Source organism: Carcharhinus amblyrhynchos, chromosome 10 (assembly GCF_965287045.1).
Source record: "Carcharhinus amblyrhynchos chromosome 10, sCarAmb.v2.hapA, whole genome shotgun sequence".
In the NCBI taxonomy this organism is placed as follows: Eukaryota; Metazoa; Chordata; class Chondrichthyes; order Carcharhiniformes; family Carcharhinidae; genus Carcharhinus; species Carcharhinus amblyrhynchos.
In genome coordinates this window covers 63,246,044-63,270,436 of record NC_137333.1, presented here as the reverse complement: position 1 = coordinate 63,270,436, position 24,393 = coordinate 63,246,044, and the positions used below count along the sequence as shown (strand labels likewise).

General features: G+C 41.7%; 1 pseudogene; it reads right to left on the bottom strand.

Moving 5' to 3' along the window:
- Nucleotides 1–2,604: 2,604 nt before the first annotated feature.
- On the bottom strand, nucleotides 2,605–2,747 carry LOC145349613 (U2 spliceosomal RNA; annotated as a pseudogene).
- Between the last annotated feature and the right edge of the window lie 21,646 nt (nucleotides 2,748–24,393).

Genomic DNA, 24,393 nt, shown 5'->3' with positions numbered 1-24,393 from the left:
AAGCAGATTCCATTGCACAACAGAGACTGGAATAAATTATCTTCTCAATGAATATTTAATTAAGAATGAACAAATCATGCAAAGTGTACCTAGTGCTTACTGATGAAGATGGTGCAAAACAGAATGATATCTGCTATGCGGAATCAAATTCATAAGGAATGATTCAGGAAGTTGAGTTTATTACTAATAAAAATGTTGGACCTAATTGCACTACTTTTAAAACTGAAGGATCATTTATCAACTTGATTTAGATAAAATGTTCATAGACTTCTAATTTAGTGGACATAATTTAAAGATTGGTGATTAGGAGCAAGCCAGCAATTCAGAATTATTTTATACAAAGCATAATTGATATGTTGGGATAAGAATTAATTGCAGTCTCTGTATGAATTTTACCACAATAAAAAAAACTTCCTTGGAATAAGTTACTAAATTCATTAAAATAAATCGCATAATAAGAGTTAAGCAGCTATTTAATGTATTTATGTTGAAAGAGAGGAGTGAGGGAGATAGTGAGTATGTGTGGATGTCAAGGTCAATCACAAATATTTGATATCCCCAAGTGCCATTTGGCATCCTAAACTTTTCCCATTCCCATTTTTCTACTTAATAGGGGCTTTTTGCTTCCATTGAAATCTACTTTCAACATGTGCTCTGAATTCTTGGTCATCAAAGAATCCCTATAGTGTAGAAGGAGGTCATCTGGTCCATTGAGGCCGCACTGATTCTTACCCAGGCTTACTTGTAACCCAACATATTCATCCCACTAATCCCACTAACTGTGGCACAGTGGCACAGTGGATAGCACTGCTGCCTCACAGCACCAAGGACCCAGGTTCAATTTCAGCCTCGTTTCACTGTCAGTGTGGAGTTTACACATTTTCCCTGTGTCTGCACGGGTTTCCTCTGGTTGCTCTGTTTCCTCCCACAGTCCAAAGGATTAGGTTATTTGGCCATGCTAAATTGACCTAGTGTCAGGGGATTAGAAGGGTAAATATGTGGGGATGCGGGAATAGGGCTTGGGTGAGATTGTGGTCGGTGCAGGCTTGATGGGCCAAATGGTCTCCTTCTGCACTGTAGGGATTCTATGCCATCTATGCTAACCTATATATCCTGGGACAATAAGTGGCAACATGGTCAATTCACCTAACCTGCACATCTTTAGACCGTGGAAGGAAACCAGAGCACCCAGAAGAAACCCACACAGACTTGGGGAGAACATGCACAGTCAGTCACCCAAGGCTGGAATTGAACCTGGGACCCTGGTGCTGGGAGGCAGCAATGTCAACCATTGTGCTACCGTGCCATTCTTAATGCAATAAAAAGCAGTGCCATTCATTGACTGGAACTAAATTATTTAAAGACTAAAAATAATTCAGTACTTATACAGGGAGGTCTAGCGGCAGCTCATTATGTCCAGTCTATATGTGCAGTAATTCACTTGATCTTCTGAAAATTGCACAAGCCATGAATGCTTTAATTATTTATCATAAACTGGATTATTGTGTTGTTTTCTACAGGGATGAAGAATTCTTTCTGTTGAAAGGCTACAATAATAAGGTTAGCACACAACTGCTGTCAGCAGCAACTCTATCCATTGTGATTGTACATTCAAGATAATGGAAATTGAAATCTGTAACTTCTGAAGGATTTAAGCCAAATGTGCAGTTCATTTTTTTGTTTTCTAGTGTAGGATTTTACTTTGTCCTATGTTTTTGTTTCTGGTTATTGTAGTTATTCTAAATTGATCAAAAATTTCCCTCATTGAAACTTCAAAGTGTGTCATTGAAAATCAATAGGACCAGATTGAGAGAAAGGATAGCTAGAGATTGGTCACACTATCAGAGGTATACCACAAACCATCAATATTGGAAGGAATTGAAGATAGAAATATGTTAGCAATGATGTAATGAATAAAAGCACAGATCTTTCTTTTTTTATTCATTCATGGGACACAGGCATTGCTGGCTGATCAGCATTTATTGCCCATCCTAGTTGCCCTCAAGAAGGTGGTGGGCTGCTCAGAATTAACTACATTGCTGTGGCTCTGGAGTCAAATGTAGGCCAAATCAAGTGAGTATGTCCTTCCTTAAAGGACATTAGTGAATCAGATGTGTTTTCATGGTTATCAATTGATTCTTAATTCCAGACATTATTTATTGCATTCAAATTCAACCATCTGCTGTGGTGGGATTTGAAACCAGGTCCCCAGAACATTAGTTGAGTTTCTAGATTAATAGTCTAGCAATAATACCACCAGGCCATTGTCTTCCCATAATTTTGGGGCAATTCAACTTTACATAGCTAGAAAGGAAGAGACAAATAAAATTGATGAAGAAAATGGGATTATCACAATGTTTACAAGACTTCTGACCTCACAGGGAATCTTAAACACAAAAATAGTAGCATCCATGGACTTCTATACTGAGGTAATTTTTTTTTGTTTTTATTCCAATTCAATCAAATCAAGTCCAATTCAAAGTCTCAACAAGTTGAGACATTCCCAATCCAAGCTGACAAGACAGGGCTCCCACCTCCTGCCTTGGGCTTTCTCTACATGATCCAAGCTAATTAGTGTAGGCATAGCTCTTCCTCCAAGGCTTGATCTCATTTGCATGTTAGCCAAAAGGCTGAGATGCTACTTTTAAAAATTGCTTCAAATGAAGCTAAAATGTAACCTAATAACTTCAACCATGCACAGCATGCCAATACTACACTTGGTCTTAGCCAAAAGGCCAAGAAGCGATTCTGCATTGCACATCGGAAGTTTGGCCAGAAAAACACATCCGGCTAAGTGGGCAGTTGTTTGTCTGATTAGAAGTAGACACAGTGGCTCCAATGCTCATTGAAAGATTTCGGCCTTGTAAATCAGTAAAGTTGGCAAAAAAGAGAAAAGAACAAAGTACTGGGATTTACTTCTGTTGGAATAGAATGCAAAAGCATAGAGGCATTGATTTGATTTGATTTATTATTGTCACATGTATTAACATACAGTGAAAAATATTGTCCCTTGCGCGCTATACAAGCAAAACATACTGTTCATAGAGAAGGAAACGAGAAAGTGCAGAATGTAGTGTTACAGTCATTGCTAGGGTGTAGAAAAAGATCAACTTACTGCAAGGTATGTCCATTCAAAAGTCTGACAGCAGTAGGGAAGAAGCTGTTCTTGAGTTGGTTGGTATGTGACCTCAGACTTTTGTATCTTTTTCCCAAAGGAAGAAGGTGGAAGAGAGAATGTTTGGGGTGCATAGTGTCCTTAATTATGCTGGCTACTTTGTTGAGGCAGTGGAAAGTGTAGACAGAGTCAATGGATGGGAGGCTGGTTTGGAGGATGGATTGGGCAACATTCACGACCTTTTGTAATACCTTGCAGTCTTGGGCAGAGCAGGAGCCATCCCAAGCTGTGTTACAACCAGAAAGAATGTTTTCTATGGTGCATCTGTAAAAATTGGTGAGAGTTGTAACTGACATGCCAAATTTCCTTAGTCTTTTGAGAAAGTAGATGCATTAGTGTTGAATGTACAACGTTAAATGTACTTACAAACTAGGTACTTACAAACACACATTATCCGATTACGATCACTTAAAGTACTCTGTATAGTTTCAGTGGTCATACTACATAAAGGATATTGAAATCCTGAAAATAATGCAGTAAATATTTACAAAGATATGAAGAAAATTAAGAAATACCTCTCAGGAAAAAGTATGGTGAGGCTCTTTTCTGTAGAAGAGCAGACTAAATAGCCCTATACATTTTTAAAGATAATAGAGATAGTGTATCAACTTCAATGATGAACTTACTAAAGTAATTTTCCACCCTTTCTTCCCTCTGCTTCCCACACGAGTGACATTCACAAGAGTGCCTTGTCTCGGAACTGGAGACCGGGATGAGGAAGATAATAAACCAGGATTATACTCCAATTAACTCTGGTCGGAAGTGTATATTTATGAATACCAGAGGACAGAATTTGGAACACAGGTTACTGCCAGTTTTGCGATTTTCTGAACAACTTTGTGAGAAGCAGTACCACTGCCTGTCCCTAAGAAAGGCCACTGACAGGAGGTGGGTAGCAACTCACTCTTTCCGCTGGGACTTTAACTGGAGATAAACCTAAGAGTTGCAGCTATGCGTGTAGGAAGATCCCGCATGAGTGGAATTTCACTAAATTATAGAATTGTTACAGAAGGAGGGAATTTGGCCCATCGTGTCTGTACCAGCTCTTTGAATGAACATTTCACTGAGTGCCATTCTCCTTACTTGACCCCATAATCCTGCACACTGTTCCTTTTCAAATAACCATCTAATTGCTTTTTAAATGGGCTGAGCCATTTTAAGCACAGACTGGATGCCTGGCTGATGTCTGTGTCTCTGCTTAATAAACTTATCCACTCTTGGACCCTGTGACACAATGCAGATGCAGATTTTGCTGCGCCAGTGTTTTCAGGGACTGACAGCCTGCAATCAATGTGATGTTTCAGCTGACAGTACAAACAGCTTCAGATAGATTTAAGCTGAACACATTACTGGAACAAGTGATGTGACAGAAGGAGTCCCATTTAATCCATTTTCTTTTGCATCGAGAAGAACAGCTGAGAAATAAAATCTCATTGGCATTTCTGTACCTTCAAATTACTCTTAGATCACTTCTGTACTGCCAATGACTTTGCTGACTTTGAACAAAATAAGAGTCATATTTCAAATCTGATTTCCCAATTCTGATTGACTAAAAATATTAAATGACTTGAAACTGACTTTCTGCCATGTAGTTAATGACGGTTCTAATTTTAAGAGTAGAAAAGCAATTGTTTTCATTTTCTGACATATGTTTAATAATGTTGAAGGCACCAATTTGACTAATCAGCTTCCTAATGGCTCATTGTGTCACTCTGAGTCATTCAAGCCAGGCCTGTCTCGGCTTTCGTTTCTATTCTGGGGCTCGATGGCAGTTTTACAATTGGCTTCAGTATCTCTGGGCTATTGCAGGAAAACAAAATCCAAACTGAATGTTACTTCTGAAAAATGTGCCATGTGTGGGCATCAGATCAGATTTGGTGGTTTTAACCCAAGTCAAATCATCCCGCCAACCTTCGCTTTCACATATGAATAATAACTACTTGGGTGAGAGGCAATGCTCTCTGGAAATCGGAATTGCCTTCTATTTACCTTCTACAATTGTCATATTTTAAATTATTTTTATTAGAATAGTAGAATCCTACAGTGCAGAAGGAGGCCATTTGGCCCATCAAGTCTGCACCGACCACATTTCCGTCCAGGCCCTAACCCCAAAACCCAACACATTTTATCCTATTGGCCACCCTGACATTAAGGGGTAGTGACTGGGAGACTATGGAGTGCAAGGCCACTGCGCATGTGGTGATCTCAACTCTGAATGATTGGCACATGCATAATGGCACAATACTGCTGGCCTCTTCAGTGGGAATAGGCTCCGCTCCCTAATTTTCAAATTGAATCATACTAGCGCACTTTGCAGTGCTCAGAGTTTGGGAGATTCATTTTGAAAATCCCGCTAAAGAAACCAGAAGAAATTGCTCCAGTTTTTACACAGATTAAGTATTTAGAATTTTTTTTGGGAGAATCGCCCCCAATATCTTCTGTTTTATTAACAAGGGCATCAAGTACAAGAGTAGGCCACATCTGGAGTACTATGTCCCGTTCTGGGAACCATACTTGAGGAAGAATATGAAAGCATTGGAGAGAGCATGGAAGAGGTTCACAAGAATGATTCCAGAGATAAAGAATTGTAGCAATGAGGATAGGTTGGAGAGGTTGGGACAGTTTCCCCTGGAGATAGAAGGCTGAGAGGAAAGTTGACAGAGATAGTCAAGATCTTGAGAGGAATGGACAGGATAATTAGTGAGAAACTGTTCTCACTCAAGACAGCACCAAAAACTATATACAAAATAATTGACAGAAGGGGTAAAAGTGAAGTAAGGAAAATCCTTTTCACCCAGAGAGTGATCTGGAACGAAATTCCTAAAAAGGTGATGGATACAAATTCGATCAAGGCATCTAAAAGGTAGTTGGATTGTTACCTGAAAAGAAAGAATGTGCAAGGTTAAGGGAATAAGGCAAGGGGGTGGGACTAGGTGGAATTTTCTTTTCTCAGAGAGCCAGTGATGACTCATAAGAACATAAGAAATAGGAGCAGGAGTAGGCCATCTGGCCCTTCGAGCCTGCCCCGCCATTCAATAAGATCATGGCTGATCTGTCGTGGCTCAGTTCCACTTTCCCGCCCTCTCCCCATAACCCTTAATCCCTTCTCTTATCAAAAACCCATCAACCCGCTTCTTAAAAATATTTAGCGAGGCAGCCTCCACCACTTCAACGGGCAGAGAATTCCAGAGATTCACCACCCTTTGAGTGAAGAAGTTCCTCCTCAACTCCGTTCTGAACCGCCCCCCCTTTATCTTGAGGCTGTGCCCCCTAGTCCTACTGTCTTTTTTGAGCGGGAAGAGTCTTTCCACCTCTATCCTATCCATCCCATTCATCATCTTATACGTCTCAATGAGATCTCCCCTCATTCTTCTAAACTCTAACGAGTACAAGCCTAGTTTATTCAGCCTCTCCTCATAGCTCAACCCCCTCAACTCCGGTATCAGCCTAGTAAACCTCCTCTGCACTCCCTCCAAGGCCAAATACTCGATGGGCTAAATGGCCTTGTTTGTACTGTAAAGATTCTGTGATTCTGTATTGTCTCTCTAAATAGTGTAGTCCACTGCACCACACATAGCCTGGCACTCCAGAGAGGGAGGCTGTAGCCAAGGGTGATCTATTGGAGCAAACTGCAATTTCTGACCATGAGTCTCAGGAAGAATCTGAGGATGAGGAGGGGGATTCAGGCCAGCCAGCAGCAGGAGGTAGTTTACAAGAGGATTTGGGCAGGAGAGCATTGATGTGATTTCTTATAATGTGACATTTCAACTAGGAATGTGGAATTTGATAAACAATAACATCTTTGCATCACTCAACTCCTCTGATACCCCCTACGTGCCAAAAACCAGGGTCAGATGTATATGTAGGTGAGACACAATATTCAGAGGGACCCACATGAGCACAAACTCCACTATGAGCAGTTAGTCAATGAAAATCCAAACCAAGACACCATATACATGAAACCCAAATGAAGCTGGGACAGCAGGAACAAACAACACCTCACTTAATACAAAACAGAAATAATATTTATCCAAACAAAATGGTCTAGATTACTATCCTTGTGAACCCATGTACCACTAATGTATTTTCTTCATTATTTTCCAGATGTTATTGCATGGTGCTCCCTTCACATGGCCAGCCTTCCTGGAGGCAGGCTACTGACCCTTAAGTTCTACTGTGTGGGATGAATTAGATGAGTGTCCTCTAGTTGCCTGAACCCATGAGCCCAGGTGTTGTCTCTTGCATGGTGGCAGGAGTCTCATCTGTTAGCACTGCATGCTGAGACATTGGTGTCAATGGTAGAGAGGCAGAGGGGTTGAGGGGAGGCTGTCTTTATCAGGAGCCCTGAGAGCTACCCCCCAGTGTTGGCAGCACCTGCATATCTGCCATCCTGAAACCTATTCGGCCTACCCTGCTTTCCTTAAAAGAACCAGGACCTGGTTGTGACTCCTGGTGCCTCATTTGCCATCCTGCTTTTGCATTGGGCACTGATCTCAGAGTATCAATCAGAATGTATCCCACTAATAAGCCGCTGGGTTTGGCCCTCCATGACAATTAGCAGCCATGTATTCTGAAGAGCGGATGATGGCAGCACTCATTGTCTGCATAGACTCCTCCACTGTCTATTCCAGTGCGTGCAATCTGCCACATCTCCATGTACCTTGCACTGCATGATCAACATATCTACCTGATGGACAACTCCAGAAGCTCACCATCAGCCTGATATTCAACATCTAGTTTGCCTCCAGCAACCCTTGGAGTGCCAGATGCACCACCTCAGTCTCCAATAGCTGGGTGGATCCCTTATTCAGAAGGCAAATGGGACAGATATACTTTCCTCCCTGACAATGAGAAAATGAAGGCACAACAGTCACCAAAGCTGGAAAACACGCTTTTAAATGTTGCAGCTCCAATAAGATAAAGGTCTTCTTCCAATTCTCTTTGTGGCTGAATGGAGTTTTAACTTTTAATGTGCTGAAAGATCTTCAATCAAGCAAACCTGATTATTTGGTTAAATTGTTTTTCACTATGCTGGATTTTCCTTGTGGCCAATGGCCTGGAATTTGTCAAAGGACAGAAGGTGTCAGATTCAGCATTTTGTCCTTGGCAGGGATGAGATGTGAACAGACTCGTAGAGTCAGTCTTCCTGAGCTGGGCATTGGAATTTAAACAATGTACACTTAGATGATGAGGCCTGAAGTGACCAATGATACTATAGCTGGATTTGATTGGCCTAATCAAATGATACAATTGGCGTCCTGAACAATTCTGATTACCAAGGAACTTTTGGAGTTTTAACTCTGCTAATACAAAGAGCTTGTTCAGAAAGGCAGTGTGTGGAACCTGAGAACCAAGCTCACAAGAAGAGACAACATCTGGAAGAAAAAGAGAACAAAGAATTGATTCCTTGCGACAACAAAATCCTGGCCAGGTTTTAATTGCAAGTGGAAATCAACCTTAAGTCAAGTAACAAATAGTGAGTATTTGGTTTATGCATTATAAGTATTTACTGTTGTTTAAGTAGCTACAGAATAAAGAAAATTGTGTTTCAAGATTTAAAGTTGACTTGTATCTTTATTCACTACAGAGGTTAAAACACACAGGTTTGGACAACATCTTCCTCTTTCATTGATGAATTTCATGATCAGCAGCTACTAATCCATGCCAGAGTGCCTTTAAATGGGTGGCCATGACCAACTTGCAATTCATGGCCTTCCAGACAACCCACCTTAAACACCCAATTGGGTGCAGAGCCCTCCTTCTCTCAGCTAGTTGGCCACATTCCCACCGCAACACGCTTCATCCAGGGTGTTGAGATGGCAGGGATGAAATTGAGCAGACCACACACTTCCCAGTCCAACGCTTTACCCAAAGAACAAAGAAAATTACAGCACAGAAACAGGCCCTTTGGCCCTTCAACCCTGCACTGACCATGCTGCTCAACCGAACTAAAACCCCCTACCCTTCTGGGGATCGTATCCCTCTATTCCCATCCTAGTCATGTATTTGTCAAGATACCCCTTAAAAGTCACTATCGTATCTGCTTCAACCACCTCCCCTGGCAGCGAGTTCTAGGCATCCACCATCCTCTGTCTAAAAAAACTTGCCTTGTACATCTCATTTAAACCTTGCTCCTTGCACCTTTAACCTATGCCTCCTAGTAATTGACTCTTCCGCCTTGGGAGAAAGCTTCTGACTATCCAATCTGCCCATGCCCCTCTGTCGAGTTGGCCCTCAACCTCTGTCATTCCAGTGAGAACAAACCATATTTCTCCAACCTCTCCTCATGGCTAATGCCCTCTACACCAGGCAACCTCCTGATAAATCTTTTCTGTACCTTCTCCAAAGCCTCCACGCCCTTCTGGTAGTGTGGCGACCAGAATTGAACACTATTTTCCAAGTGCAGCCTGACTAAGGTCCTACAAAGTTGTAACATGATATGCCAATTCTTAAGCTCAATGTCCCGGCTGATGAAGGAAAGCATGCCGTACGCCTTCTTGACTACCTTCTCCACCTGTGTTGCTACTTTCAGTGTTCTGTGTACCTGTACATCCAGATCCCTCTGTCTATCAATTCTTGTAAGGGCTCTGCCATTTATTGTATATTTCCGATCTATATTAGACCTTCCAAAATGCATTACCTCACAGTTGTCCAAATTAAACTCCATCTGTCATCTCTCCACCCAAGTCTCCAACCAATCTATGTCCTCTGATGGTCCTCATCGCTATCTGCAATTCCCTTGTCCTTCAGTGGGCCAACCTGCTCCTTGGCTACCCCCTAGCTCTTTATATGTGTGTAAAAAGCCTTGGGATTTTCCTTAATCCTAATGGCCAATGCTTTTTCGTGGCCCTTTTTAGCCCTCCTTACTCCTTGCTTAAATTTCTTTCTACTTTCCTTGTATTCCACACTTGCTTTGTGAGTTCACAAACCCCTAGCCCTGACAAATATTTCCTTTTTCTCTTTGGCTCACAATACCTTTCATTATCCAAAGTTCCCAAAACTTGCCATATTTATCCTTCACCCTGACAGGAATGTGTCAGTCCTGAATCCCTATCAACTTACACTTAAAAGCCTCCCAGATGTTGATTACCCACAAACATCTGCCCTCAATCTACATTCTTCAGTTCCTGCCTAATATTGTTGTAATTATCCTTCCCCCAATTTAGCACCTTAACTTGAGATCTACACATCTTTATCCATCAGTACCTTGAAGCTGAATTGTGGTCACTGTTCCCGAACTGCTCCTCTATCGACCACCTGGCCGGGTTCATTCGTCAATACCAGGTCCGATTTGACCTCTTCCCTAGTTGGACTATCTACGAACTGTTTCAAGAAGCTCTCCTGTATGCTCCTTAAAACTCTGCCCCACTGATGCCTCTAGCACTAAGTGAATGCCAGTCAATATAGGGGAAGTTAAAATTTCCCACCACAACAATCCTGTTACTTTTACACCGTGCCAAAATCTGCCTGCATATTTGATCCTCTATCTCCCGCTGGCAGTTCAGTGGCCGATAGTAAACCCCCAACATTGTGACTACACCCTTCCTATTCGTGAGCTCTACCCATATTGCCTCGCTATATGAGCCCTCCAAGATGCCCTCCCCATAGTACAGCTGTGATATTCTCCTTAAAACAGAAAGAAATCCCACAACACCAGTTTAAAGTCCAAACAGGTTTATTTGTAACAAATAAAAATTTGCTACAAATAAACCTGTTTGGACTTTAAACTGGTGTTGTGGGATTTCTTTCTGTTTTACCCCAGTCCAATGCCGGCATCTCCACATCATATTCTCCTTAACCAGTAGTGCAAATCCCCCACCCCTTTTACATTTCCCTCTATCTCGCCTGAAATATCTGTATCCTGGGACGTTAAGCTGCCAATCCTGTCCTTCTCTTAACCAAATCTCTGTTATAGCAACAACATCATAGTTCCAAGTACTAAACTCTAAGTTCATCTGCCTTACCAGTTATACTTCTTGCATTGAAACAAATGCACTTCAGTCCACCAAACCCTCTTTGATTAGCAACTGAGTCTTACTGGTCCTATCCTCAGGTTCTCCTTCACCTTAAATCACCTTTGCTTTGGTTCCCACCCATCTGCCAAACAAGTTTAAATCCTTCCTTGTGACACTAGCAAACCTCCCGGCTAGAATATTTATGGCCTTCCAGTTCAGACGCAACCCGTTCTTCTTGTACAGGTCCCACCTGCCCCGGAAGAGACCCCAATGGGGCAGATACAAAGGAGGAAGTGTTAGGTTTTTTAGGGAACATTAAAACTGACAAATCCCCAGGGCCTGATGGCATCTATCTTAGACTGCTCAGGGAGACAAGAGATGAAATTGCTGGGCCTCTGACAGGGATCTTTGTGTCTTCATTGAACACAGATGAGGTCCCTGAGGATTGGAGGATAGCGAATGTGGTACCGTTATTTAAGAAGGGTAGCAAGGATAACACAGATAACTATAGGCCGGTGAGCTTGATGTCCATGGTAGGGAAATTGTTGGAGAGGATTCTTAGAGATAGGATGTATGCGCATTTAGAATGGAATAATCTCATTAGTGATAGACAGCATGGTTTTGTAAGAGGGAGGTCATGCCTCACAAATTTGGTGGAGTTTTTTGAGGAGGTGACAAAAACGGTTGACGAGGGTAGATCCGTGGATGTCATCTATATGGATTTTAGTAAAGTGTTTGACAAAGTCCCTCATGACAGGTTGGTGCAAAAGGTTAAATCTCATGCAATAAAAGGAGAGGTGGCTAGATGGGTAGAGAACTGGCTTAGCCATAGAAGACAGAGGGTAGCAGTGGAAGGGTCTTTTTCCAGCTGGAGGTCTGTGACCAGTGGTGTTCTGCAGGGCTCTGTACTGGGACCTCTGCTATTTGTGATATATATAAATGATTTGGAAGAAGGTGTAAGTGGTGTGATCAGTAAGTTTGCGGATGACACGAAGATGGCTGGACTTGCGGATAGTGATGAATGTTGTCGGAGAATAGGCTGGAAAATTGAGCGGAGAAATGGCAGATGGAATTTAATTCAGATAAATGTGAAGTGATGCATTTTGGTCGGACTAATGTAGGGGGGAGCTATACAATAAATGGCAGAACCATCAAAAGTGTAGACGCACAGAGGGACCTGGGTGTGCAAGTCCACAGATCCTTGAAGGTGGCAGCACAGATGAGGAAGGTGGTGAAGAAGGTATATGGCATGCTTGCCTTTATAGGACGGGGTATAGAGTGTAAAATTGGTGGTTGATGTTACAGCTGCATAGAACGTTGGTTAGGCCACATTTGGAGTACTGTGTCCAGTTCTGGTCACCGCACTACCAGAAGGACGTGGAGGCTTTGGAGACAGTGTAGAGAAGGTTTACCAGGATGTTGCCTGGTATGGTGTGTCTTAGCTATAAGGGGGGATTGGGTAAACTGGGGTTGTTCTCCCTGGAAAGATGGAGAATGAGGGGAGACCTAATAGAGGTGTATAAAATAATGAGGGGTATGGATAGGGTGAACAGTGGGAAGCTTTTTCCCAGGTTGGAGGTGACAAACACTAGGGGTCACAAGGTTCAAGGTGAGGGGGGCGAGGTTTAATTCAGATATCAGAGGGATGTATTTTACACAGAGGGTGGTGGGGGCCTGGAATGCACTGCCAAGCAGGGTGGTGGAGGCGGACACGCAGGGATCGTTTAAGACTTATCTGGATAGTCACATGAGCAGACTGGGAATGGAGGAATACAGAAAAATGGTCTAGTTGGACCAATGAGTGGCGCAGGCTTGGAGGGCCGAAGGGCCTGTTTCCTGTGCTGTATTGTTCTTTGTTCTATAACTGAAACCCTCCCTCCTACATCAGCTGTTTTGCCACATGTTGAGCGGTACTATCTTCCTATTTCTTGTCTCACTAAAACGCGGCACAGGGAGTAATGAGTAATCCTGAGATTACAAACCTAGAGGTTCTGTTTTTTAACTTTATACCAAACTCCCTAAACTGCTGCTGCAGGACCTCATCACTCTTCCCACCTATGTCATTAGTACCAATGTGTACTACGACCTCTGGCAGTTCACCCTCTCCCTTCAGAATGCTTTCTGCTCATTCTGGACCTGGCACCAGGGAGGCAACATACCATCTCGGAGTCTCTTTCACATTCCACAGAAGCCCCTATCTGTACCCATAACTATGGAGTCCTCTATAATTATTGGTCTAGTGCTCTTTGTCCCTCCTTGCTTAACAACAGAGCCAGTCATGGTGCCACTACTTTGGCTGCTGCTACTGTTATCTCCTGATAGGCCATCCCCCCACAATGGTATCCAAAACCCAGCTGGGTAGCATAAAATCCAACCCAATGAGTCTGAGATAAGTCAAATGATTCTTACTGACTCAATTCCAAATGGTTTTTGGCCAATGAAATTTCACAAACTGGTCTGCCTAACTTTAATATACTTTTTCAATATCTAGCCACAAATAAACTTCACTTTTCGTTTTGTGGGCTGCGATATATGACCAGACAGAGAATTTTAAAATTGTTTGGAATCATTTCATTACAAGGAACAGCTGAAACTAATTCCTTTACAATAATTTTTATATGAAAAAATGATTTACAAATACAAAAAAATCCTACCACTGGAAATCTCTGACCCCCAGTAATCCCCAAGTCTCACATTACATTGATGTATCTTAACCTCAGCTTCAGCCTTATCACATAAAGGCTATTTCTTTCAATTCACAAGCCTTATTTAATTGAATCTCACTCCTTATGTTAGACTTGCTAATATTGTTCTTCCTTAAAATAAACTTCCTGCAGATGGACTGTAGCATGTGTGCTGCCCCTGCCATCCTGCTGTCCTTGCTATCCCTTATTGTCACTACCAATTCCCAGTCCAGATTAAAACCAGATTGTTGACCCTATTCGTTTCTCCTGGCCCTCTGCCTTGTGGTTCATTCCCCTCCCTTGATTTTGATGCTTTTAAAGAAAGGCTTTCATTTATGTGGTGCTTTTGCATAACTTCTCAACATTACTCACAATGAAGTTGGGTTACTTCTTTATGTACACGTGAAAAAACTCACAAATTTAATGGAGAATCTAAGATTTTAAGGTGTTAATCCCAGGTTAGCAATATAAAATAACTGCAAGCTTGAATTGGTGCCAATATGTCTAGTGTTAACACCAAACCCTTGAGACTATGAAATCTTGGATGCAGCCTGAGTAGACAGCTTTATGTCTGGATTTTTAAAATTCTATGAATGAAGTTGTTTCGACCAAGGTGACTTTTAGAGATAAGTTGTCTCTCACTAACACAATAAACAATAGAAGGCCTTTTTGTCTCAAACTTCTGTAAAGAGCTTCATGTTTGAGGACAATTTTAGTCAGACATGATTCAGTCAACTTCAGAGCATTAGATTGAGTTGGACTCTGTCTAATTGTTGAGCTAAGACAGAAACACTAATCAAACCAAACTGAAGGGTCATTTTCTTTCATATATTTGTTTGAGTGTTTTTCAATAAACTTTGCTGACAAGGTGAAAGTAAAATTGCATGAATTTAGACTACATTATTGACGTGATATGATTAGCTTTAGGTAATATCTATAGTCTTGTGCATATACTGTAATGTATAATTGGTTTTAATGAAAGACATGAGCCAAGGTCTTATAGCCTCGCCACAGTGTGTCTCCCTCCCAGTGGAGGGGCCAGGCCATTTAAATTGCTGTTTAATTCAGCGGGACCAGGTAGGAGGGACCATAAAATTCTTGTCATGTATATTTTTGAAGCAAATAAGCCTAACTATGTATGTTGGCTCAAGAATTCACATAAACACCTTACTCTAGGGTTCTGAGTTGAGACTTCTAAGGGCTGATAGTGGAGAATTCTATAATAATTAATTCTTGTATTACACATCTCCATTTATGTTTTGTCCTAAGATAACTTTGTCACATTGGAGACTCTTTGAAGAAAGGACTTGTATTTAAGGATTCTATCTAAGACTTTCAGTATTTAAAGCATTGTGTTTGTTGAATTTCTAATATAACAATAAGTTCAAGGGAACAAGTTTACCTTGTTGAGGGGACAAAGGTAGTAGAAACATGTATGACAACCATTTCAACTCACCATTTACTCCACAATCAATGTTCCACATGAGTAGTGTTGTAAGTTCCTCAAATCATAGACATCAAGGACATCCAACAAAGATAGTTTATTCCTGAGGTTGACAGTTACATACAATACTTGTGCTCTGCCCAAAATTCCAGGAATAGCTCCTGCGCTCCAACCACATGACTTCTTATATAGCCATGTCATCATGTTCTCACATAACCTTCCTCGTTTAGTTGGGAAACTGAAGGCATGAATAGTAACAGTGTGCACAATAGGAAACTATGTACAGACCATTGTGTAGCACAATAAAACAAATTGACAATGCATAACTATTTACATATATATTGAGGCACGGATTAGGCTGGTACATAGCTCATCACGTCTCCTTCTTTTCTGCTCCCCCCTCCCTTTTCAGTCGGGAGTTGGTAGGAAAATTGGATTTGAAAAGTCAGTTCTAGGTGAAGCGATAATAAAGTCCTGGAATCAGGTGTTCAGCCATTCTGGCACCCAACATATGATTACACCAGTTGGTGATGTTAAAGTTTTTCTATGACCAGTGTCCTCAAAACACACTATATTTCATCTGTGTGTTGGTTGGGTGTAGGATTTCCTGCATTGGCCTCAAAAGGAGATTGCATGTCTGCTGGTGCAGGTAGCTGCTGCCATTGGCCAGGTGAGTAAAGTGCTATGTTATCTGTCTGTGCTGATTCTGCTGCTTGCAGAAGGTGTCAGAGATTGTGTACATAGTGAGCACTGTCTGCGGCTACTACACAGCTTTTCAGTTGCGGGTCATCACTGTTTACTGCTGCCAACTGGTCATGGCCACCTGCATTCTGAATCCAGACCATTTGATCTGTTGTTAGAGGGTAGAGTCTTTCAGCACCTCAATCATAATGTGTTTTGCTTCTCAACCTGCATTGCGGGAGAGCCTTATCACATTGGATTCGTGCTTAGGCTGCAGCAGAGCTTTAGCAGTAGGAATTGTGGTCCTGGTTCAGCTGGAAAAAAGTCATTATGCCGATGAGGACAAGCTCTGTCGTGGTAGATTTCTTACGCCAAGGATTGCCACGTAGCAGTCGGTGCGACCCCATGCACATTTCTCGAGAAGATGCTTGGCTGAGCGAACCATCTGTTCTATCAAACCATTTGACTGTGGACATAGGTGGCTTCTCAAAGTCCCATGTGCGTACAAAGTTGCAAAATTGAATGGAGGTGGATTGGTAAGTGTTGTTTGTCATGAGACTGTGTGGGATGCTGTGTATGGCAAAGTGTCTCCTGAACTTATGATTACTGTTTTATGCATCATGTTTGGCAGACAGTTGAGTTCAAGCCACTCAGAATACAAATCAATTAAGACAAAATCAAAAATAGAAAATGCTGGAAAATCTCAGCAGGTCTGACAGCATTGGTGGAGTGAGAATAGATGTTTTGAGTCTGGATGACATTTTGTCAGAGCTCACCTAGCCAACCAGAATCAAATCATGTACTACATGGACCAATCATAGGCCAGAGATCCCACTGGTCAGGCTGTGGCTGTGATTTGGAAAGAATTAATAACATCTGCTTTTCAGTGAGACCGCACACAGAGAAAGAAGATAGAAGTTAGAAGAAAGAAGATGACTGCAACATTTGTAAGGCCACTGTAAAATGTCTGAAATGTTTCCTTCACTATACTGGAGCACCTCAGGATATTATTTGATATATGTAAGAAACCTGACTTTTTTTTGCGTGATGGTCATTTTGGAATGTTTTTATGTTCTCACAGGTTTATGAATAGGGTATATTTTTGGAAAAAAAAGACTTTTGGAGAGGTAGCCCTCCCATCCAATCAAGATTCAATATTCCACTGTGGAGTGACTGTGGCTACTATCTGGTTAAGTGTCATTTCTGTAGTAGTTTTGACAACTTAATTGGTAAATCTTGTATGAACATGCTTGTACCCAGAGTTGTCTCATACTTAGTTGGACGCTGAAAGTCTTATAATTAAAGCTAAACTGAATTTCAGAACCCTACATACAAGTGCTTGAAAGTCAAAGTATTGTAATACCAGTGGGGCTGCGGGCGCTTGTTTGTGTCTGTTGAAGAACTTGGTGAGGTGCTTTTTCTAGCATCAATGTCCTGGTGGAGAAGTTGATGAAGAGGTCACTATAACACAGGATGAACTTAGATAATTTGTAATAACAAGAAAATGCTGTAAAGCGTGCTTGTCCATGGAAATGGTCATCTTTTGTATAGCCTTTGTCTGATCTGAATCAGCCTTTACGTCTTTATATGTGAATAAATGACCCATGTTGGGAACCAAGTTGACCCTGAAATTGCATTTTCCAGCGTTCAGCTTTAATTGGATAGTCCTGATTCTGTCAAGAATAAGATGATGATGTGTTTCATGTTCCTGCATAATATGACCACCAACAAAGATGCCACCCACAGTAACCTTGCGAGGTTGGCCACGTGCAATTGTATTGACTCATCTCCTTGGTTCATTGAATTCAACACATGTCTATCAAGGGTTAGATTTTTTTTACCAGGAGGCAAATGTTCTCAAATTGTTTCAGGATTATCTTGGGGTCTTCTTTTTCCTCCTTTGTCTAGAAGACAATTGATTCAAAATTTTTGACAGCCTTGGAGCCTGCGAGATTTAATAGGGAAAAAACTTCGGGAATAGAGAATAGAAAGAAAAAGTCTATGTATGTCCAAAGACAGGACAAGGACTTGAAGAGTTCACAGTCCCGAGTTCTGGAAAGAACATTAAAGGGTTGCTTATCCAAAAGCTAACGGCAGGATCCCAATAAATCTTGTACTTTGGAGAAAGCTGAAATTCTGATTAGTATTAAAGTAAATTATGGAGCACAAGTGCTTACCTTTGGGTTGGTCCTAGGAGAAGTGAATGAACCTTCAAGTTGAGGATGTAAAACGTAGAATTGAGTTTATAAACTATCGTGTTAAGTTGAAAGTACTTGATTTTAAATTTTATATACAATAAAGTTTGTTTTTTGTTAATAAAATGTGAAACCATGTGCCACAATTAGTCAGTCAATTGTTCTGTTTAAATGGTAGCAGTGCTAGATGGAACCAATACGGAGTGCTGTCCCTTCATCAGGTGAGTGGGAATTCTGTTCACAAACAGGGCATATAAAGACACAAACTGAATTTAGAAAATAATGGTTGGAATGGGAGTTTTTACAGGTAATCAAGTCTTTAAGGTACAGATAATGTGAGTGGAGAGAGGTTAAAGAGATGCACATTGTCTCCAGCCAGGACAGTTAGTGAAGTTTTGCAAGTCATGGGTGTTACAGATAGTGTGATATGAACCCAAGGGGCAGCACTCTGAGAGTTAGTGGCTTTTGCTACCAAACAAACCTGTTGGACTTTAACCTGGTGTTGTGAGACTTCTTACTGTGTTTACCCCAGTTCAATGTCAGCATCTCCACATCATTGGGTACACACCCAGAGATCGGTGTGGCAGCACCTGATTGGACCTTATTGATCAGGGTGATCAATTGATTGACAAAAATCAGGAGACTGACCAAAAAGGATACGAAACCAAGAAGGGATAAAAGGTGCTGCTCAACAGAAGAAGCTCTCTCTCCTCCTCTGATCCCATGAACTAGCGACAACAACGGTGACCATTACTAGCAATGACAACACGAGGAGAGCCACTGCACCCAAAAAGGAAGGAAGACTAAAGCCAGAGTGTCAGACCAGACCAAAGGACCAGACTACGCAGAGGACTACAGGGAACAGTGCACAGATAAAGGTCAATATCTAGCTGGGTACTTGCCAGTCACACAAAAGTCAAGGTATTGGGCTTGAACTTCTAGTATTCTGTATAATAACTTATTGTTGATCAGGCGGGTGATTGTTAATTGTGTGTAAATAATATTGTTGTACTAACAAGAAGCCTATTCACAATTCTTTACCCACTGTATAAGGGTTGAAACAGACTGTGCGGCAGACACAACACCATAAAACAAATAATAAGAGTTCCTTACAAACCATTTGCAGGAAAACAAGTCCTGCAAGTGATCTAAGCCTCCAAGCCTCAGTCCAAACCTGCAATTCAATCGTTCACTCACAGGTTATAGATCGATCTGACAGTCTCTGTTGAGTGTTATTAGATAGAGAACCAACAGAAACTGTATGGGTGAAAGAAGTGGTGGGAACTTAAAGGAAGACAACTAATGGATGTGTGTTTTAATGAATATTGATTAAATTGGCTGTTTATATATTAGCCCTGTGATTTACATACAATCATGGTATGTGTTTCTCCTTTCCAAAGTAATATAGCACAAAAGACTATTTTCACTTGTAGTGCTAATTAAAGCAACAAACACAAATGATTGATTAAAAGTGGAAAAGAAGATTATTTTTGTTTCCAATTGTATTAAAGCCTGTAATTTAACCACAAACAATTTTCTTGGAAAACACTAGGTTAGTGATTTACTTTCTGATGAATGATTTCTATGTCGAGTGCAATCACATCTCCATCAATACATAAACCTCATTTTCCAAAAACATATTTTATATTCACTAAGCCAGTGGTGAATGAGTAGTTATTTCAAAGAAAACCATATTCAAGATTGCTTTGGAGCATGGAAGAGAAGTCCATTCTTTTATATATTATTGATCCTTTGGGGGCAATTTTACCATTTTTTATCCAAGTGCTGGGTGGACTTGAAACTGGGAGAATTTCAGATCCATCTTTTTAGGTGTGTTTTCAGGCCCCCCCGCATAAGCCCTCTGCATGCAAAATTCTGAGCGAGCCTGTTGCTCATTGCAGAAACCAATGGGGAGGGCTTAACATGTCTGAATGCCTGCAGGAGGAGGTAGTGCACATGTGCAGGCCTGTAATGCTGCACATGATGTGGGTATGCCGGCGTTGGACTGGCGTAAACACAGTAAAAAGTCTGACAACACCAGGTTTTAGTCCAACCTATTTATTTGATAATATTCTCACAAGCTTTCGAGGGGACAGCCTCACCTGACGAAGAGGCTGTCCCCTCGAAAGCTTGTGAGAATATTATTAAATAAATAGGTTGGACTAAAACCTGGTGTTGTCAGACTTTTTACTATGCTGCACATGCACATTAGCAGTAGCAAGGGCTAACAGAAAAGAGAGAGCTGTCAGCCTGAAGCAGATGCCCCCTGCAATCACAGGGGCCTGTGGCCTGAGGTACAGCCCCTGGCAATTTTCCCCCTCATTGCCCAGCCTGATCATGGACCCCTCCCTCCCTCACCAGTCGTGGCCCTGCTGCCTTCCCCCCAAGGATTGCTGCAGAGTGGCAGTGGGCCCCTCCCTCATTAGCCCTGCTCATTTCTGGCAAGAGGCTGACCATGCCAAAAATCCGGCACTTGTAAAATGGCGCCAGTCGTGAAAACCAGTGCCAATTGCGCTAATCGTTTAATGCCTCACTTTACCACAGTGTCGCGCCCAAAAATGGGCACAACGCAATGGTAAAATCGTCTCCTTTGAGTGACATAGATGAGTCGCTCTGAACATTTTTAGTTTGGATTTTGACCAGTCAGTATCTGCATCATGTAGCTGTTTATTCCAATTATTCTACCCTCCTTGTCTATTATACATCGCATAGAACTGTGCCAATTTTAGCAGAAAGGCTTCAGGGATAGGGAGTGATGAAAGGTATGAACAACTTCTTTTCTCAGCTTTCAAGGTCAGTGGGAATGCTTTTCTGTTTATTATCAAGTGTGAGATTTCCTGCTGGGCTTCTCAAAACAACCTTGTGTATTTAGTCTTAAAAGTCTTGCTTTGGAAACAATTAAAGATGAGCACATATATGTTTCTGAGATTCACTTAGTTCATTTTCAACAATACTTCAATCAAGCAGTATTCTAGAGGTGCATTTTGTCCAAAGTTTACAAAGAATGCTGTTTTGTAGGTTTTCATAACCTTGTTTATATAAAGTTCTTATGAATGACAACCATTTTACTCAGTTTGTGCTTGATAATCTCTGATAATTTGGTCAAAATTTACCAAAAATATTCTTCTCAACAGTTACATTTAAAATAATTCCAAACAGTCACTCGATCAGGATTAAGACATTGAAACACAAGTGTGCTACTCTGAAGATGCAGTTTTTATGCTATGTCTATACTTACTTGTGGCTGCTATTTGTGTTTTACTGTCACTGTCTCAGCACAAAATCTTTTCACTACGTTGCCATGAACTGTTTTGTCTGTGTGTGGTGTGGTGTGTATGTGTTCTTTGATGTAGTGTGCCACGGAAGGAGAGCTGATAAGAGTAACAAAAGCTCAGCCGTTGTTCAGCTCTCACATTTCAGAACTATTTGTTCATGTATGAGAAACTTCAGGCTTTAAAACAGCAGATTCTCCCTAAAAAGAGAGGTATATTAATGAGGGCTTTTATATAAAACATTAAGAATTTAAATTCTCATGCTTTAATCTGATCATTTCAATGTGTAGAAACACATTCTGGAGAGATTGTTGCGTAGCACTACAGAATAGTAAATATGCTTACCTTTTGGAACGGATGGCAAGGTGGCACACTAAGGGCGGCACTGTGGCACAGTGGTTAGCGCTGCTGTCCCTTAGTGTCAGGGGATTAGCAGGGTAAATACAAGGGGGTATGGGGATAGGACGTGGGTGGGATTGTTGTCGGTGCAGGCTTTATGGGCCAAATGGCCTCCTCTGCACTGTAGGGATTCTTTGATATTCTTGTCTATGAAATGTTGACATGTTTACCAGAGAACTGAAAATGTAATTAAGGCACTGAAGAGTGTTTCAAGGAAACTAGTTGAAGCTAATTAGAGATTCAGCAAATTTATCCCAGGGACAGTTGAACTACAAATTCTGTTCTGAGCTAGATTAAGTAATCTCAACTGGAATGGTGGGGTGGCATGCCAGGAAGAAGAAAATCAGGTGCTCCTCCTATAGCTGCATGGTACCCTGAATTGGAAAGTGGACATCTACAAATGTTGGATGAGAACAGGATTGGTATGCCTGTGATAACTCCTGTTGTGGAATAGCCTGCCAAAGCCTACTGTCAAATCATGCCTGGACAAGGTGTGGAGGGGTGCCTGGGGGAACTGTACTCCAACAAAGGGTGGTTCAAAACCTGAGTTATTAAAAAATAAGCACAATCTTGTACATGAAAATTCCAAGAATGGGAATTCCAGCTCTAATGAGCATGTTTATTCTGGGCTAACAGTGCCTCATTAAGGCAATTACATCTCATACACAAGAACAATTGAATAAGAAGCAAAAGCACCATGGGTAGCTGCTTATGATGAGAAAGCTATTCAGAGTCACATTTAGTGATGCTCAGATCCAGCTGGTGCTAATACCTTGATCTTGGATGTCTCCAGGATACCTTATAGAACCATAGAATCCAAACAGTGCAGAAGAAGGTCATTCGGCCCATCGAGTGTGAACCAACAACAATCCCACTCCAGGCCCTATTCCCACAACCCCATGCATTTACCCTGCTAATCCCTCTAACCTACACATGCTGGGATACTAAGTTAGCATAGCCAATAAACCCAACCCACACATCTTTGGACTGTGGGAGGAAACCGGAGCACCTGGAGGAAACCCATGCATACAGAGGGAGAATGTGCAAACTCCACACAGTGACCTAAGCCGGAAATCGAATTTGGACCCCTCGCACTGAGGCAGCAGTGCTAAGCACTGTGCCACCATGTGCTATATGGGGGCCCTGCCCTCCATTCGTGCACACTCAGCACCCTGCTCACTTTTGAAATGACCCTGGGACCTGACCCTGCCGCTTGATTTGCACCCACCCAGGATTCTGTTCTTGGCCACACTACCTGGGGAACCTGCACAACACTCACTCATATGTGTGCATATTTTATGAGTAGATGCATCGTGTTTCAGAATGGAACACACTCATAGAGAACAAGAAACAGTACAGCACAGGAACAGGCCCTTCATGGCACCCAGGTTGACAGGTTGTTTGTGTCAGAGGTAGGTTAAGGGCGTGGAGTGCCCTGCATGCAACAGTAATAGACTCGCTAACATGAAGGGCATTTAAATGGTCTTTGGATAAACAAATATGGATGATATTGGAATAGTGTAGGTTAGATGAGCTTTAGGTTGGTTTCACAGGGTTGGCGCAACATCAAGGGCCAAAGAGCATGTACTCCGCTGTAATTTTCTATGTTCTATGTTCTTCAGCCCACCAAGTCTGTGCCGACACAGATGCCTCTCTAATCTAATAATTTATTGCCTTTTCATGGTCCATGTTCCTCTGTTCCCTGCCTGTTCATGTATCTATCCAGATGCCTCTTGAACATTGTTCTAGAATCTTCTTCCGCTACCTCCTCTGGCAGCATATTCCAGCATTCACCACACCCTTTGTGTGAAAACCTTGCCCCTTTCCCCCTCTCACTTTTAACCAACGCCCCCGAGTAATTAACCCTTCGATCCTGGGAAAAAGACTCTGACTATCCACTCTACTCAAGCCTGTCATAATCTTGTAAACCTCTATCAGGATCCCCCTCATCCTCTGATGCTCCAATGAAAACAATCTAAGTTTGTTCAATCTTTCTTCATAGTCGATACCTTCCAAAGACAACATCTTGGTAATCTCTTCTGCACCCTTTCCAATGCATTAACACACTTCCAGTAGTGAGATGATTAGAACTGTACACAATACTCCAAATGCGGCCTAACAAAAGTCTTATACAGCTGCAACATGATTTTCCAATTCCCATATTCAACCCCCCGACTGATGAAGGCCAGCATGCCATACCCCTTCTTGACCACCTTGTCCACCTCAGTTGCCACTTTCAAGGAACTGTAGATCAGCACACCTAGATCCCTCTGAATGCTAATATTTCCAAGGGCTCTACAATTTACTATATACTTTCCTTCTGCAGTAGACCTTTCAAATCACATCACCTCACATTTGTCCAGGTTAAATTCCATCTGCCATCTTTGAGCTCAGGTCTCCAGCTGATTTACATCCTGCTATATTCTCTGACAATCCTCCTCACTGTCCATTACCCCTGCCAATTTATGTATCATCTGCAAATTTACTTATCAGACCACCCACATTTTCCTCCAAATCATTTATTACAAACAACAGAGGCCCCAGTACTAATTTGTGAAACACTGTTTGTCACAGATCTCAAGTTAGAT